The sequence below is a fragment of the Ambystoma mexicanum genome, chromosome 6q, assembly GCF_040938575.1.
Source record: "Ambystoma mexicanum isolate Mex_15411 chromosome 6q, UKY_AmexF1_1, whole genome shotgun sequence".
In the NCBI taxonomy this organism is placed as follows: Eukaryota; Metazoa; Chordata; class Amphibia; order Caudata; family Ambystomatidae; genus Ambystoma; species Ambystoma mexicanum.
In genome coordinates this window covers 329491027-329510023 of record NC_090937.1, presented here as the reverse complement: position 1 = coordinate 329510023, position 18997 = coordinate 329491027, and positions in this window count along the sequence as shown.

Sequence of the window (18997 nt, the reverse complement as noted above, 5' to 3'; positions counted from 1 at the left end):
TTGCTTGATGACTGTGATACATGTGTTTTATTAGAAGTGAATAAAATAAATATACAACTACTTTTTAATGCAAAGCTTTGGTCAGTGTTTCCTTGTTCCATAATCTAGCTGGCCTATTGTGTAAACCCTGAATACTGCTCATCTCCCTCCTTAGATAAGTCTGACTGCTCAGCCACAGCTACCAACTAAATCTTTGTGGTACAGACTGATACCAAAGGGGATTTATTGCTCTCACCTGTAGTCCTAATCCTGTGTAGTGCTCCCTAAGGGAACTGCACAGGATTCTGCCTAACAGTGGGTTTGCCTGCTGTACCAGTGACGGCACACTTTTCGCTGAATGTACATGGTTTGCCTACTCTTCCTCTTCCAAGTGGTTCTGTACCGCTTGTGGTTGATCGGGGTATCATAAGAGGGGTAGCCGCAAAACAAAGTTAGAACATACTATAGATTTAGTATGTAATTATTTACAGTTAAATACGTGGTGTTTTTTCAATGACTCACCAATAGTTCCTACTAGTGATGTAGTCTAGAAACCCCCAAAGGGTGAGCATGATAAACATATTGCATTGTACAGGTGTACTCAATCTAAATGGGAGAAACAGCTTCTTTTGATGCAATTTTATTACAAAAAGCTTCTCTTATCAAAACAACAAAACACAATATATGATGTCCTGATGGATTAATAAATAAGCAGATAGAAATAGAGCAAACGTCACGAGTCTATTCTGCAGTCCAAGAAACAGAAAAGGAGAAGGACACAACTAAGTTGTAGTAATATATTTTTCACATAACATTATAACTTGAACAAAAGAATACAGAAGTCAACATAAGCATCAATAGGTAGGAGTACATTTTCATCAATTTCAAGAGATGCCCCACTAGGATAAGGCTGTAATGAAACATAATCAGGACAATCTAGTGGATATTAGTTGGTTAGTGTACAGTTATATATAGGTCAGGAAGATATGTCCTTGCAGTGTTGATTTCAATCCTATATGTTTGTACACTAGTTTGAGATCTATTGGTGACCAATCCTCGGTCGGTGTCGTTGATCGGCGAGTGGGATCGAGGGTTGTAACTTGTAATACTGTGTCTCCAGAGAGAAAGCATGAATTGACTGCATGGGCTAGACACTGCATGGAGAAGGGTGAACAAGCTGATGTTTTTGCCACACTCTCTAACTTAGACAATTTTCCTGAGAAAAATGTTCTTATTGAAGGTTTGGGAGTTCATTTACATATAATGTGGAATATATTAAAGTGTTGAGGGATCTGAATATTTTAGCATATTCAAGAGATACTGTGGAGAAAGTACATGAGCACGTTGAGAGGGTTTTTGAGTATAGAAGGGAGTTGGAATGGTTACAGAATGAAGATATTGATGGTGATAGTTTGGACGCTATGTTAGTACAGAAACGGTTCTTTCCTTATCGTAAATCGATAAATGAGGAAACACAAATTTGTACAAAAGATGTAATTAGGTGGATTTCAGACACGTTGATAACTCCCGTTGAAGTATATGACACGTATAGTCAGTATACGCCAGAAATGCAGAGGAAAGTGATGCAGGTAATGGTAGAATACCTGCAGGATGAATGTATAAAAAGAAAGATGTGTTGCCCCGCAGAATTATTGAATATTTATAAGAGAGCTTTTTCATTTGACAATTCTTCAGCTGCTTTGGTGCTCGATTTAGCTCTGCTGCTCAGTAAGCGTTCGGAGTTGCCTACTTCTCAGTTACCTATGGGAGAGGTTCCTCCGACATTTGTCCCAAAAGTTGAGATCCCTGCTAATGTCGCAACAGGTACACCTGCACAGGATATTCCTGCACATTATGTGTCGCGGTTTGTTCACGTACTCTTCTCGAGACAGGAAGTGAACACAATTACACAATCTATTCCTGATATTAGTAAGAATCCAACAGGGTTCTACAAAGAGATAGAGTCTGTCTTACAATGATCAGTATTCACCTTGAGCGATATTGATTTGTTATTTCCCGTGCTCTTACATGTTGATTTATGGAAACAGATTAGGACTGTAGACGATGTACCAGGGTTAGGAGATACATGGGATAATATGGCTAGACTAGATAGAGAAAGGCCAGCTGGCGAGAGACCGCCGCAGGTAATACTAACTTTGCCTGATAGAATAGTTACAAAATTGAAAGCAATAATTCCTGAAAGAAGGATTATTTGGGACAAGCTTACTGCTTGTGTCCAAGGGAAATCTGAGTGTGCTACCGAGTTCTTTAATCGAACAAGTATTTTCAGATTTCAGTGGACAAGATTTAAGCACAGAGTCTGGGAAACGACTATGGACACATTTGTGCGTGGATTGCTGCCTGACATCCAGTCACAAATTATGTCTTTGGAGAGCGCTTGGCAAGCTAAGTCTCAGTCAGAAGTATTGCATATGGCTCAATACTATGAAAATCGTGTCAACAACGAAAAAGAAAGAATTGAAAAGAAAAAGGGAGACTTGAAAACAAAAGTTCTATTACAGCAAATTGTTAGAGGCCCTAGAGGGCGTAATGCACAGTTTAGGGGTCAGTATACTCCACAGAGAAATGTGCCATTGGGTCCTGTAAGCATAAACCAGTGTGCTTATTGCAGTCAAGAGGGTCATTGGTGTGCACAATGCCCGATCCTCCACCGGAGGTCGAATAACACATTTGGAAACATGGGTAGATGATCCAGAGGCCGCCCTGGGGCAGGAGGTCCTGGTAGAAGTCAGTTTTCACAAGATTTGCAGCAACCTTTTTCACAGGATAATCAGGCACCGAGTGGGGATAACAGAAACATTTTTGATCATCCTTCTGCTGCTTACCTCTCTGAAGAACTTTCTTTTGACGACATTCTGTTTCATTAGGATTGCCCAAAGCAGGGTTTGGAACCAACACCTATTCCTGTTAATCAGAAAGGTCCCTACGTTGAGATGTTAGTGGGAAATAGGAAACATCTATTCTTGATAGATACAGGGGCACAGAAGTGTTCCATTGACCCTTCACGGGTTCCAAACATTCCACTGTCAGGGCAAACCAATGTTTCTGTAGGGTTTTCTGGCACACCAGTAGTCTGTCTGGTTTCTTTGCCGGTACCGATTACCTTGGGTTCATTTACGGACCACTGTCCATTCCTTTTGACTATGAATTGTAGAGAGAATTTGTTGGGGTTGAATCTGTTGAAGGATTTAAATGCGGTAATTCATTGTTGCTCTGGTGGAATGCGTTTGACGAGTTCACCACAGAAACTTTCTGTCTCTCAGTTCTTGACCAGACCTTTGCGCTGGAATTTAGTGATGTTCCGGAGTGTTTGTGGGCAATTGATGATAATGATGTCGGTGTATTACAAATTGAAATTGTTAAGATTTTTTTGAAACATGGAGTAAAGTTACCACGTATTCCCCAGTATAAGATTTTGGTTGATGGTGAGCAAGCTTTGAAATGCATAGTCTCTGATTTTGTGCATCGTGGGGTAATTGAGGGAATTGCAGGTAGTTTGTGCAATAGTCCGATTTTGCCCGTGTACAAAAAAGGAGATAATACAATTCCTTTTTGTTTCATTATTGATCTGCGTGCCATCAATCAGATTGTTGCTCCACAATTTCCCATTGTGCCTGATGTGATGACAATATTAACTCTGTGTCTGGCTTCAGCTACTCACTTTAGTGTTGTGGATCTTAAGAACGCCTTCTTTAGTATTCCTATACACAAAGACAGTAGATACTTGTTCGCGTTCACCTTAGGGGGACGCTCGTTTACCTTCACCCGTGACCCGCAAGGTTACACAGAGAGTCCTAGCATCTACAGTAGGGCTTTGAAAGAGCAGCTTGACACTCTTGAGTTGCCTATCACTTGTATACTGCTTCAGTATGTAGACGATCTTCTTTTAGATGCTGACTCAGAGAGCACCTGTACGGAGGGCACCGTGTTGTTGCTTATTCATCTAGCACGATATGAACACAAAGCTTCACCTAAAAAGTTTCAGTATTGTCGACAGGAGGTCGCCTATTTAGGCAATCTCCTGTCAAAGGAGGGAAGAAGTTTGATGCCTGAGCGGATAAAAATAATTTCTAGCATGTCTGTCCCAAATACACAGAAGGAAGTCAGAGCCGTGATAAGAATGGCTTCTTACTGTAGGCAGTGGATCCCCAATTTCTCGTTAACGATTAAACCAATGTTGGCTTTGAAGAAGAAGGGCATTTCTTCGCCATTGCCGTAGAACTTCGAACACCAGCAAGCGTTTGATTTGCTCAAGACTGAATTGTGTTTGGCACCAGTTTTGGGCACACCAAATTATGAACAGTCCTTCGTGTTGTGTGTACATGAATGTGATGGATGTACTTTGGCTGTATTAACGCAGGAACATGGAGGGAAGAATAGGCCGTGTGGCTCTTTTCTTCCGCCCTTGATCCTGTTGCATGCGCTTTGCCAAGATGTTTGAGAGCTGTTGCTGCTGCTGCTGCGTCCGTGAAACAGAGCGAGGGTATGGTCCTAGGCCATCCTTTAACCCTGATGGTAACTCACTCTGTAGATGTTCTATTAAACAGAACACAAATGCAACACCTCACCTCCCCACGATTAACGAGATACAAATTGATCTTGTTTGCACCGCACATCAAAATTCAGAGGTGTTGTGTTCTTAATCCAGCTGAACTTTTACCTTTCCCGCAAGGTACTGCTTGCAGTGACGAAGAGTCACATGACTGCCTTTACACCACGGAGCCAGAGACAAAAGGAAGAATCGATCTAAAAGATACTCCTTTGAACAATCCACAAGGGGAGCTGTTTTGTGATGGCTCCTGTTTCAAACTCCTTTTGTTATGTTCTGGCCATGGAAGGTCTGGCATAGATGGTCCCTTTCCCGACTTAGGTGATCGATCTATGGCTAGAACCGTTACGTACGGTCTAGTCTTCTTCCAAGATGGCCACTTCAGGCGGCGTTTCTATAACAACGCACTGAAACCTACGTTCAGTGCGTTGTACCGCTCCCACTTCCTGTTTTGGCTTCGGAACTCTCGTTCGCATTGCCAGCCGTTCGCTCTTGGTCCTTGTCCTGCTTGCGGGAGTTTCTCCGGCTTCCGCCCCTCCTCGCTCTGTACGTCCCCGCCCAGCTCCTTCCCTTGCCTTCTCTCCTCGCTCTCGCTCTCTCTCATCCGGTTTCGGTTGAGTGCTCTCCTTCTGCTCGCCTCCGGCTTCCAGTGTCATCTCTGTTCGGGCCGCAGGATTTCTTTCCTTTTCTGTGCCTCTGCACACACTATAGCCCCTCTAGGCGTTCATCCCTATACCTCGCTCTGTTCTGTATTCCTCTTCTTTCTGCCTTTCCCTATCTACAATTACCTTCCAAGGAGCTTCCCCTTTAAATTGGATAAATTACACTGCCTGCAGAATCTCTACCGCCAGTCTGATCAAGCTCCACGTACAGCCTGTGTGCTTCAGGGTTTTTTGGTGCCGCAGAAGCTTTTTCCCTGGATTTTAGGACGGGCTTACTGGGGGTCCCTCTTGGCGGGGAGTTCCTCAGTTGCCAAGGTGGCCTCCAGTGGAGCCCGTCCCTACCTCCACGATAAGATGGTAAAGGGCCAAAGAAAGAAGACCCAGAAGGCTACTTCTAGAGGAAGTAGAGAGACCTCACGGACACTGAGCACATCTTCAGGAACCTCAAGTGAGGAGGGGTCACGGGAGAGAAACCTAGCCGTTAGCAATCACAACAGTATACAACGCCCAGAAACACCCATGGCTACCCTGGAACAATATCAAGAGTTGGTGGCTGCCATCCAGGGACTCACAGTGCAAATGCAAAACATGCAGGCAGAGAACAACTCTTTGAGACAACAAGTGGCCGCCGCAATGAGGATAGAGGTGACCTCCCCCCGATGCCTCTGTCGTTTGGCAAGTATGATGGAAATCCCAGGTCATGGAAGGAATTTATGGATGCCTGTAAGGTGTACTTCATGTTCAGACCAAAGACCTTCGAGACAGATAAGGCGAAGGTGGGTTCCTTAATCTCAAGCTTGGTGGGGAATGCGTTGGCATGGGCCACTCCATTAGTGACTAATAACGACCCGGTCTTACAGAATTTTGATCAGTTTTCGCAACAGAACTGGTTACCTTAACCCTTCAGATCGAATATCGGCTGAATGAGAGACGCCTTGAGAAGAGACGGCAACGGGGTTACTCTCCCTTGAATGACCCTCCTCCAGCAACCAAGGTAGTACCTAAGCCGGAGTCTGTATTTGAAGAACCTATGCAGATTGGTTCAGCCAGGGGCCCGCTGACACCTGAAGAAAGGTGAAGAAGACGTGAATTGGGTCTATGTATGTACTGTGGATCATCTGAACATTTACTCCGTAATTGTCCCGATGTGCCTCCCCGGAAGAGGGGAAAGAAGGGAAACGCTACCCCCCGAGTCTGTGCAGGGGCGACGTCGGGGGAAACCTTCGAAAGCCCTGCGATCACACCCAAGCCTCAGGTGTAGCCGAGGATTCTCGCTTGATGGTTTTCCAGGTCCGATTACAGTTGTCTACCGAGAAGCCTGTGGAGGTTTTGCCGATGTTGTATAGCGGCGCGGCAGGGAACTTTGTGGATAGGGTCTGGGCTAAGGACCAAGGAGTTCTCTGTCAGACTAAACACCGAGCCATTCCAGTTGAAGGAGTTGATGGCACGCCTCTTGTTTCTGGACCCATAGTTTCAGAGACCGAACCTTTATGGATACAGATGGGAAATCACCAAGAAAAGATCAGTTTTGATGTGATAAGAGCGGCTCATTTTCCCATAATACTGGGGATCCCTTGGCTCAGAAAGCATAACCCTTACATTGATTGGTCCCTCAACACCCTAAGATTTGACTCTGAGTTTTGTCATGAAAACTGCCTCAGTAAGCAGGTACAAGAGGAACAGGAGGGGCGAGGTAGCACTCTACAGACTAAGGTGGTCTCGAGCATTCCGCTGGTATACCAATGCTATTCCGAAGTATTTGAAGACAAGGTTCCACGCCTCCTGCCACCCCACAGACCCGAAGACTGCTCCATCGAGTTACAGGAGGGAGCAGTGGTGCCCTTCGGAAGAATGTTCCCTTTATCTCTTCCAGAAAGGAAGGCCCTTAAGGAATATCTGGAGGAGAATCTGGAGAATGGACTGATCCGGGAGTCACGATCTCCTGGTGGGGCCTCCCTGTTCTTTATACCCAAGAGGGGAACTACAGAACTAAGACCCTGCATTGATTATAGATGTCTCAATAGGATCACCTGTAGGGATAGATATCCAATGCCACTGATAAGAGATATCCTGGAGGCGGTGCAGGGGTCACGTCTATTCACCAAGTTGGACCTAAGGGGGGCCTATCATCTCCTTAGGATTAAGGAAGGGGACGAATGGAAGACTGCCTTTAGGACTCCCCTAGGCCATTTTGAATACAGGGTGATGCCTTTTGGTCTGGTCAATGCCCCTGCAATATTCCAAAGATTTATGGATCGTATATTCTCAGATTTACTATACCGATCCGTAGTTGTTTATCTTGACGACATCCTTATATTTTCTGTACATCTGAACGAACACATCCAGGTGGTGAAGGAAGTTCTGAGACGTCTCCAAGAGAATCAGCTCTGTGAATTTCCCCTCTAGGCGTTCATCCCTATACCTTGCTCTGTTCTGTCTTCCTCTTCTTTCTGCCTTTCCCTATCTACAATTACCTTCCAAGGAGCTTCCCCTTTAAATTGGATAAATTATACTGCCTGCAGAATCTCTACCGCCAGTCCGATCAAGCTCCACGTACAGCCTGTGTGCTTCAGGGTTTTTTGGTGCCGCAGAAGCTTTTTCCCTGGACTTTAGGACGGGCTTACTGGGGGTCCCTCTTGGCGGGGAGTTCCTCAGTTGCCAAGGTGGCCTCCAGTGGAGCCCGTCCCTATCTCCACGATAAGAAGGTAAAGGGCCAAAGAAAGAAGACCCAGAAGGTTACTACTAGAGGAAGTAGAGAGACCTCACGGACACTGAGCACATCTTCAGGAACCTCAGGTGAGGAGGGGTCACGGGAGAGAAACCTAGCCATTAGCAATCACGACACCTGGATGGTACAGCCATGGCTGCTTATGCAATCACCACATTGAGCACGGTTGTGGAGACCAAAAGAATCACGCATATCTCTGCGCAGGCCGCAGAGATTATAGCATTGACCCGAGCTTGTGAAATTTCTGAAGGGCTTACCGTAAATATATATACTGACAGCCAGTATGCTTTTGGGGTGGTTCACAACTTCGGCAGACTTTGGGCAGAACGAAATTTCTTGACCTCACATTGCACTAAAATCCAGTTTGGCTCCTTGATAGTATGGTTACTCTCGGCGCTTGCACTCCCCACTCAGTTAGCAATTATGAAATGCGCAGCGCATCAGAAGATTATAGATAATGTGGGAAAAGGGAACGCTTTCGCTAACCAGATAGCCAAACAGACTGCCACCGATCTCCCTTCAGAAATGTATACTTTAAGGGAAGCCACAAATGCCTGTACTTTGGATGATGGGTGTTGGATGGACAAGGTGGAAGGGAAATGGTTACTGCCAGATGCGTACATTACGATGATGGTCGCTATGGCTCATGGTCCCACCCATATCTGTGCACGAAAAGTTACCAAAATGTTGCAAAATGTGTGGGTGAATGATAAAATCTTCAAAGTAGCCGAACGGTTTGTCCAAAGCTGTATGATCTGTTTGCAGCATAATGTGGGAAAGGGCACATCGACTCCTAGGGATAGCTTTGGTCCACCTTCTGTCCCCTTCGAGGTGATACATTTTGACTTTATTGAAATGGAGCATTGCAACAACTACAAGTAGGTACTAGTGGTTGTCTGCGCTTTTAGTAAGTGGGTCAAAGCCTTTCCTGTCAAAGATGCCACAGCTATGACAACGGCGAGGACCATGCTGAAGGAATATTTTCCTAGGTTTGGTTTGCCAAGAGTCATCTGGTCAGACAATGGTCCACATTTTATCACTGCTGTAATTCTGCAAATATGCGCAGGATTACAGATCGATAAACGGTTCCATTTGGCTAGGCAAGCTCAGAGTGCTGGTTTAGTAGAAAGATACAACGGCATCATCAAAAACAAGCTCGCTAAGACGTGTGCCGGCACCAAACTGAAATGGCCGGACGCCTTACCGATTGTGTTATTGTCTATGAGAACGACCCCTCAAACTAAGACTGGGCTCTCTCCATTTGAGGTGGTCATGAGTAGGGCAGCTAACATTTGGAACCTGCCTAAGCCCCGTTTGCTACGTGATATTGAACATGTACTTCTTTCTGATTACTGTGGACAGTTAACTAAAAGTCTGTATTTGATTTACCAACAGGTGCGAGAAGCTCTATCTGTTAGGTACGAGGGTCCAGGCCACAACATATGGCCGGGAGCTGGGTCTTGATTAAAGCATTCGAAAGATCATCTTGCCTCGCACCTCGTTGGCGGGGCCCACACCAAGTTCTCCTGGTCACACAGACCGCTGTGTGAGTGGAGGGCCGGAAGCACTGGATACACACGTCCCACATCAAGAGGATTCCCTTCCCTTTGCCACACGATACAGAAGACACAGAAACCCTTACCTGCACCATAACCAACAATTACAAATCATCAAACGGCATCGAGAGTGCGTTGGAGACTCTCCCTAAGCCCGTGGGGCTTGGGGAAACAGCTGCTTCATCTCCAAACTCTCCAACAGATCCTTTTGCACCAGTATCAAATTCTGTTTTAAATCCTGCTTTGAATTCACTGCTTCCATCAGGAAGTAACGACACATTGTTTGCAGATCACTCAGTACCAGGGATCACGAGGTATGATCTGCGTCCGAGGAGTTAGACTTACTGCACGGTTCGGCTGTGCGATCAAAGAAAAATCATCGAAGGGCTTGTCGTTTTAGCCCGATCTTTTGCACGTAAGGGGATTCTGTTGGCTAGGGTTTGGGAAAGGACTAAGAAAACGCTCGATCTGGGGATCGCCAGCAAGCTGGCTTTGGCGTATTTGTTTGAAGAAACAATGCCTGCAACAGCCCCCAGTCGTACGGAACAGATAAGATACTGTGTGAACGACTGTAATAATGAACAATCAAATGCGTGGGCCCTGAAAACGTATTGTTGTCTTGTGATTATGTTAACTGGTTTCACAATAGTCATTGGGCCTCATTACGACCCTGGCGGAGATCGTGGTGCAATATGCACCATGGAGCACAGCGGAAAGCTGCCGATACCGCCATGGGGGTTGGCGGATTTACCGCCCCATTCCGACCTTGGCGGGGCGGTAAATCCCCATTCCCCATTTTACCCTTCCCCATTCCCATTTTTGCCCCATAGGGCATAATGGGAGTGGGGAAGGCGTTAATTACGCCACCGTAAAATACGGTGGCGTAATTAACAACAAGGTCCCGTAGCGCCATGGATTTCTCCGCCCGGAAAAACCAGGCGGAAACCGCTCCATGGCGCTACGGGAACTCGTAGTAGGGCGGAAGGGTCCGCCGCGAATACCGCTGGCGTAAACCCACTCCGCCAGGGTCGTAATGAGGCCCATTGCCTTAGGATTTTGGCATTTGGAAAAAGTACATCTACTTGAAATTCTGTTACCCACTGAAAATGTACCTACTGTTACCATAACAATACTCTATTACTTATCATGAATGCCACACGTGCCATTTTTAACAAGTCTAATTGTTGGGTCTGCTTGCATTTACCGCAACACAGGGATAAAGGGCTGGGCTGGTATATTCTTCCTTTACCTTTGACTGCTGCATGCTATGCTTCCTTAAGGGCACTATTCTTTGGCCGATGGAATGATAGCATCTCGGGGAACTTCGATGTGTCTAATTTGAATGACTTTGAGAAACGTGTTCTAACGCCCCTGGGATGCTCACTCTTTGCAAATAGAAGCAAGCCTAATGTTGCTTCTATTAGGCCTTCTGATAGACTGTCCCATCCTTTTCAATCTTTGATCTCTTTCAAGATGGCTCCCATAGGCAATAGGGATGCCACGCCACCTTCTTATACTGTTAACCACAGCCCCGATTCAGTTTCTTTCTGCATACAGAGGAACGGTACTCAGTCAATGGGTGATTTCAAGGGTTGCGCCAACATTGTGAACTTGACTAGTGAGGACAGACCTTTGTATGTAGGCAAACCTGTCTACTTTGTTTGCGGTAATGTAGCTTTCCCATAATTACCTAGGGATTGGCAGGAAACTTGTTATTTAGGGATTCTATTACCCGGGGTATTCATTGCTAGTACTGTGGAAATCTCTAAGGCTCATCCAAGGCGGGATGAGAATGGCGATACTTCAGCACAATTTCTGGGTGACATAGCTAAATCATTTCTACCATTTTGGGGGCCAATACTGAACTCTGAAGATATCAGAAGACTAGCAAGAGTACTGGAGAGGACCATCAACCGGACCACTGACATACTCTATAACATGACTTTAGAAGAAAAAGCGATAAGGTTAGTAGCACTTCAGAACCGGATGGTATTAGACGTCATCCTGGCTGAGCGTGGTGGGGTATGTAAATTAGTGGGGTCCGCTTGTTGCGTTTTCGTGCCAGATTTCTCCCAAACTATCTTTAGAGCAATACAAAATCTGCCCGTCCTTAGTTCAGAAGTGCATGTTCCCGAGGGAAACTGGGATTTTAGCGCTTGGTTCTGGGACTTCTTGCGATCTTGGGGATGGAAGCTACTTTCGGTCTTGCTGATCATTTTAGGTATTCTATTGTTTTTCTGTTGTTGTATACAATGTCTTCCTGGTATATATTTGATGATAGGAGGATGTTGTGCACAAGCAATGGGTACATTAGGACACAAGGTATACGCCCCAGAGAAAATGACCAACAAATTTGTGTTAAAAGAAATCTCAGTATCTGATCTCATGGCGATCGATATCTCCGATAGTGATTCAGGATGTACGGACATTGAGACGTGGAGTTACTCGTAAAGTGACTAGAAGTAGTTTTAGCACTTGGCTTAGGCCAAAATGAGGGTTTGTTAAATGGGATATCGTATTGTGCCTCCTTTCTTGTATATATTGACCTAAGCCCAGTCGCTCTGTGAAGAAAACCGCGTTGCAACTGTCCATTGGCCGACTGTTTGGGTTGAGTAAAGAGACCTTGTCCCATGCCTGATTTGTAGACAGAGGATTGTGTGCGCCAATGGGTCTGATCCACGGACATACATCGACCATAATGTAGAACAAATACTGAACGTGAACACTGCCTGAACTTCATTGTAAAGGACATGTGTTAAGGCTTATTGTCAAATCCAAGAATACACTGTTGCCATTGTAACTTGTTTGTATGTAAACTGAGGATGATCCGTGTGCATATCGTCGGACAAGCCAGAAGTGAACTCGGCACGAAATCTAGACCATGGATTATTAACTTGAAGAGGGGCTGGACATTATTATTGGAAATGTATAAAATGCACAACTGTTTAGACGTCCAGTACCTCTCACTTCTCACACCGAAAGGGCTGGTATTTGCTGTGATGTACTGAGGGCCAGATAGCTATCTGTATCTGACTTTGTTTCTTTGTAACTGTACAGTATTAAAATAAAGATCTGTGAATCTTTAGAAGCCCGTGTTTGGTGAATTTCCTTTTGGGGTACTCAGCCTTGATATTTCCTTTTGCGTTTACAGGTTGAAGCAGAAGCAGAGCAAGACCAAAGGAACAGTCTAATAATTCTATCTGTTTATATTTTGGAGGAGGAGTTGGTGGATGAAAATCGACCCGGGCGTCTTAAAGAAATTTCGAAGGAAGAAATATCTGATGATGACCTCAAAGACTCTTCCATGGGCAAGAGTTTGCTTTCACAATCTATACCATTGGGTGATGTAGTGGCGGCTTTGCAAGGTCAGTCATTTATGACCTTGGACCAAAATGCCCTGCAACTATCAGCACTGTGGTAATCGAACACAATCTTAATATCACTGGATAGTCTGATTCTAAATTGGGCCTATGTGTTCAAACCTTTAAACTTCATATCGTATTTGAAGCTGTCACGCCTCAGGGAACCTGGCGGCTTTGGAAGAAGTGGAAGCGGCGCCCGCCATAGCGAGTTCCATCACGTTTTTTGGGAAGCGCGCTGTGCAGGTCTAGTTGTCGTGGCGACATTCCTGACACCAGTATTTAATCCTTTCACTTCCGGGGTCAGGTGCGTTGCAACGTACAGTGTTTTCGTCTTGTTCCAGCGCTGCTGTTTTTTCGTGGAGTTTCTCTTTTTTCCCTCCGTTGTCCTTCTTTTCCTTTCTTTTCCCGTTCCTTGCGCTCCGTACCTTTAACCAGTATTTTCTCCTCGCCTTCTTGACCCCTTCTCCCTTGTCTGTTCCGTTCCCGTCTCTTATCCTTCCTCCCATCCGTCTTGTGCCATTCTCTCTATACTTATTCTGTTTATTCTTGCTTTCTTCCTGTATGGTACTTACCTCTCTTGGTCCTCTTATTTTGCCCTCCTCTGTTCCTATCTGTTTACATATCTGTGTACCGACCATTGCCTGTCTTGTGGATTGCCTCGCCCAGCCCTCACCTGCTTATCCAATATCGGAACTACTTCCTGTTGATATCCCGGTTCTGACCTCAGCCTGTCTTGTGGATTTCCTCGCCAAGCCCTCTACTGTTCTATCTGTTCTGGAACTTTTCCATTTATCTGGTCTCATACCCGACTCTTATTGGAATTTCTTCTATTTCTGGACCGTGTTCATCAGATTCCTCTCACTCTGCTGCTGCCTCCGGAGTGTGTTTAATACAACCTCACTGCGTTTGAAGATCCTAATCTTCCGGGGGTTTTTGTGCCACTGGCTTTTTCCCCATTGACAAGCGACCCAGGAGGGTTGCCACAGATCACCCAAAGGGTGTCACTGTGGCGTCCTACCTTGGTCGTCCCTATCTTCAAAAAAAAAGGAGTGAAGACTCGAACAAAGGACAATCCAAAGCTGACTCAACGCCGGAGACTTCAAGGTGAGGAGGAAGGGGAGGAAAGGGAGACTGGAGCATCTCAGGAAGAAGAGGAGATTACAGACCTTCCTGACAGTTTGCAACGCCGCGAATTCGACATGGCAACTCCGCAGCAGGTTCAGGAGCTATTAGCAGCAGTCCAAAACCTGAGCCTGGAAGTCCAGAATCTTAAGGGCGCGAACGCAGTGCTACAACAGAGGATAGCAGAGCAGGAACCACCGACTACCGACTTGCCTCCCCTACCGTTAGTCTCTGGGAAGTTTGATGGGACGCCCAAAAGGCTAAAGGAGTTCTTGGATGCGTGTCACTTGCATTTCTCATTTCCTCCACTGGCCTTTACTTCTGGTCATGCCAAGGTTGGGTTTATGATAACCCACATGTCAGGCAATGCCTTGCCTTGGGCCACCCCTTTAGTCAATAGAACTGATCCTGTGCTTCAGGATTATGAGGCTTTCAAGACCTTGATGAAGCAAACCTTCCTTCGAACCGAGAGCACCTATCTGGCCTCCGAGGATCTGTTGGACATCAGACAAGGAAATTCTGACTTAATGTCCTATATCACCTCATTTAAACAGATCGCAGCGGAAGCAGGTTGGCAAGAACAGGCACAGTATGCCATCTTTCGGCGGGGTCTGCGAGAAGATTTAAAAGACGAACTTGCACGTATCGAACGCCCCTTAACCTTTGCTGACCTGATCACTGCAACACTTCGGATTGATTTCCAGCTGTCTGAACGGCGAGCTGAGCGACATAAGATAAAGAGTGGTAGTCCGATGCCTCCAGTTCCTTCTCCTCCTGCACCACCTCCCTCTACTCGTCTCTCTCGTGAAGAGCCTATGCAGATCGGCATCACCCGCTCCCCTCTCTCGGCTGAAGAACGCAGGAGGAGGCGAGAAGGGAATCTATGCATGTACTGTGGATCTTCGACTCACTTACTACGAGATTGTCCTGATGTGCCTCCCAGACGCTCGGGAAACGAGCACCCTCGGTAAATTTAGGGACGTATTACCGAGGGAAGGATTCCAGTCCCTTTGTTACCCTCTCAGTCACCACTTTGGAGTGTTCTGACGATGATCGACTTATGGTGATGACAGTCACCCTTTTGAGCGGCCAGACCTCAATACAGACTCAGGCCCTTCTGGATTGAGGTCGCAGGAAATTTCATTGATACCCACTGGGCAGAGAGCCAAGGGCTGACTCGGATAGCCAAGATCGAGGACCAGACGGTGGAGGGAGTAGATGGCGAGCCTTTGAGCTCCGGCCTCATTACCCATTCTACTGAAGTTCTCACCATGCGTATCATGCAGCATACAGAACGCCTTTCCTTTGATATCATCAGAGCTGCTCACTTCCCTTTGATTCTAGGCATTGGATGGTTACGTCGGCATAATCCCACCATTGACTGGTCCAGAAACCTGTTAAATTTTCATTCAACCTTCTGCAAGGCAAGCTGTTTGCCGAAACCAACCTTTTCTACGATTCAAACTTCCTGTGGGGTGGAATCTAAGACCATACATTGCTTACCATCCTATTTGAGTGGATACACTGAAGTGGTGACAGAGAAAATCCCGTTGGAGCTTCCTCCTCATAGACCCGAAGATTGCTGTATTGAATTGCACCCAGATGCCTTAGTCCCATTTGGTCGCATGTATCCCTTGACTATGCAAGAAAAGCAGTATCTGAGAGACTACCTAGACAAAAACCTAGCCAATGAGTTGATTAGACCATCCAAATCTCCTGCTGGTGCCTCTTTATTCTTCATTCCCAAGAAAGACACTCAAGAGCTACGCCCCTGTATAGATTACAGAGGATTGAACAAAGTAACCATTAAGGACAGATATCCTATGCCCCTCATCTCTGAAATCAATCATGCCGTGCAGTCGGCCACTGTGTTTACTAAACTAGACTTACGCAACACTTACCATTTGCTTCGGATACAAACCGGAGATGAGTGGAAGACTGCCTTTAGGACCCCTTTTGGTTTGTGAATATCAAGTGATGCCCTTCGGCCTTGTAAATGCTCCATCGATATTCCAACGTTTCATGGACAGACTTTTTTCGGATCTCCTGGGACACTCTGTCATCATTTATCTTGACGACATATTGGTCTTTTCCCACACCCAAGTTGAGCATAACACTCATGTCAAGGAGGTTTTTCACAGACTCAAAGACAATCACCTCAGTCAAATTGGAAAAGTGTGTGTTTTCGGCAACATCCATTTCATATTTAGGATACATTCTTTCCTCTGAGGGAATTGCCATGGACCCTCAGAAGGTCAATTCCATTCTAGATTGGCCGTCTCCCAAGTCTGTTAAAGACATCCAGAGATTCCTTGGTTTATCGAATTTCTACCGGAAATGTATACCAAACTTCTCTCAACGGGTACTCCCGATGACCTCGCTTCTTAAGAAATCTTCCTCCCCTTTCCAATGGTCTACTCAAGCCGAGGAGAGTTTCCAACAACTCAAACAAGCTTTCTGTTCAGCTCCCATATTAAGGCAACCTGACCAGCTGCGTCCCTTTATCGTGGAAGCTGACGCATCTTCTGCTGCTATCGGGGCAGTATTACTGCAAGAGTATGAGGGGAAGGAACATCCGGTGTCCTATTATTCCAAAACACTGAACCCCAGCCAACGTAACTACTCTGTGATAGAGAGGGAATTGCTGGCTATGAAATTAGCCTGCACTGAGTGGCGACACCTCCTCCAAGGCGGAGAACACCCTTTCACCCTCCGAACGGATCATAAGAATTTGCAGTTATATCGTCAATTTGAATGTTATAACACAAGACAGGCAAGGTGGGCTCATTTTTTCGCCCAATTTGATTTCAATATTACTTACATTCCGGGTGAACAAAACTTAGTGGCTGATGCCCTGTCCCGACGCAGTGACTACCTGTCTGAACAAGAAGCTACTACAGAATTGATGTTTGCAAGATCTCAGAGAATAGGAGTGGTGTCCACGTTCTTGCAACAGGTCAAGGACGATTCTGGAGGGAGATTTGAAGCAGAAAAACATAGGGACAAGACCGATTATGTTATCAAGGATGGGTTATATATGGTCAAGGACAAGTTGTATCTGCCAACTCCGTCGTTAAGGAAGACAGCATTATCCTGGTGCCATGATACCAAGATTGCGGGTCACCGTGGTATTCGTAATACTCAAGAACTCTTATCAAGGTATTTTATTTGGCCAAAGATGAAGGAAGAGACCAGACAATACGTTCAGTCCTGTGTTACCTGTCTTTGTAACAAGTATTCCACACAAAAACCTCTGGGATTGTTGGAATCCGTTGCCATTCCCACAGGCCCATGGACCACTATATCGACCGACTTCATCGTAGAGTTGCCAGAGTCTCAGGGTTGTACCTGTATAATGGTGGTCATCGATTCATTTACTAAAATGGCGCATTTTTCACCTCTATCTGGTGTACCTTCTGCATCTCGCATGGCTGATGTTTTCCTGAGAGACATATTTAAGCTACATGGGATGCCTACTAAGATCATCTCAGACCGTGGCAGCCAGTACACCTCTCATTTCTGGTCTGCCTTATGCAAAAAATTAGGCATTGAAAGGGCCTTGACCGTGGGGTTCCATCCACAATCAAATGGACAAACTGAACGTCTAAATGGTACCTTAGAGCAGTATCTCCGGTGTTTTGTCAACCAACAACAGGATGATTGGGTCCAGTTACTCCCGACGGCCGAATTCTCCTATAACAACACTTGCCACTCAGCCCTCGGTTCTAGCCCTTTTTTTTGTACGTACGGTTATCATCCCTGTACCTTTCCTCCCTTGACCAACATTGAGTCCTCTGTGCCCTCTGTGGAAGCTTCGTTAGCAACTATCCGAGAGGCCCAAAACAAGGCTAGGCTGGGACTCATTGAGGCTCAAGTGAGAAATAGATCCCAAGCTAATAAACACAGGAGACCGGTGCCCAATTGGGGAGTCGGTTCCAAAGTACTACTGCCCACAAAAAATGTACCACGTTGGGTACGCCCATCTAAGCTGTCCCCTAGATTTATTGGACCATACAAGATAACACAAGTAGTCAACCCAGTAGCCTTTCGCTTACAGCTGCCTACACGATTAAGTCGTGTACATCCGGTGTTTCACACCTCTCAATTGAAGGCCTTCATGGAAGATAAGTGGTCCCGAAGAAGGAAAAACACTCCAGTCCCACCAGATCCCGATGAAGACATCTATGAGGTATCCCAAATATGTGACTCTCGATATCATAAGGGACGTTTAGAGTACTTAGTCCACTGGAAAGGATACCCGAGGTCTGAAGACACGTGGGAACCCAGAGCACACTTAAATACCCCCCTCCTGTTGCGTAGGTTCCATTTCAGACACCCCAATAAACCTGGTAGTGTGGACCTTAGGAGGGGGCATACTGTCACGCCTCAGGGAACCTGGCGGCTTTGGAAGAAGTGGAAGCTGCGCCCGCCATAGCGAGTTCCATCACGTTTTTTGGGAAGCGCGCTGTGCAGGTCTAGTTGTCGTGGCGACATTCCTGACACCAGTATTTAATCCTTTCACTTCCGGGGTCAGGTGCGTTGCAACGTACAGTGTTTTCGTCTTGTTCCAGCGCTGCTGTTTTTTCGTGGAGTTTCCCTTTTTTCCCTCCGTTGTCCTTCTTTTCCTTTCTTTTCCCGTTCCTTGCGCCCCGTACCTTTAACTAGTATTTTCTCCTCGCCTTCTTGACTCCTTCTCCCTTGTCTGTTCCGTTCCCGTCTCTTATCCTTCCTCCCATCCGTCTTGTGCCATCCTCTCTATACTTATTCTGTTTATTCTTGCTTTCTTCCTGTATGGTACTTACCTCTCTTGGTCCTCTTATTTTGCCCTCCTCTGTTCCTATCTGTTTACATCTCCGTGTACCGACCATTGCCTGTCTTGTGGATTGCCTCGCCCAGCCCTCACCTGCTTATCCAATATCGGAACTACTTCCTGTTGATATCCCGGTTCTGACCTCAGCCTGTCTTGTGGATTTCCTCGCCAAGCCCTCTACTGTTCTATCTGTTCTGGAACTTTTCCA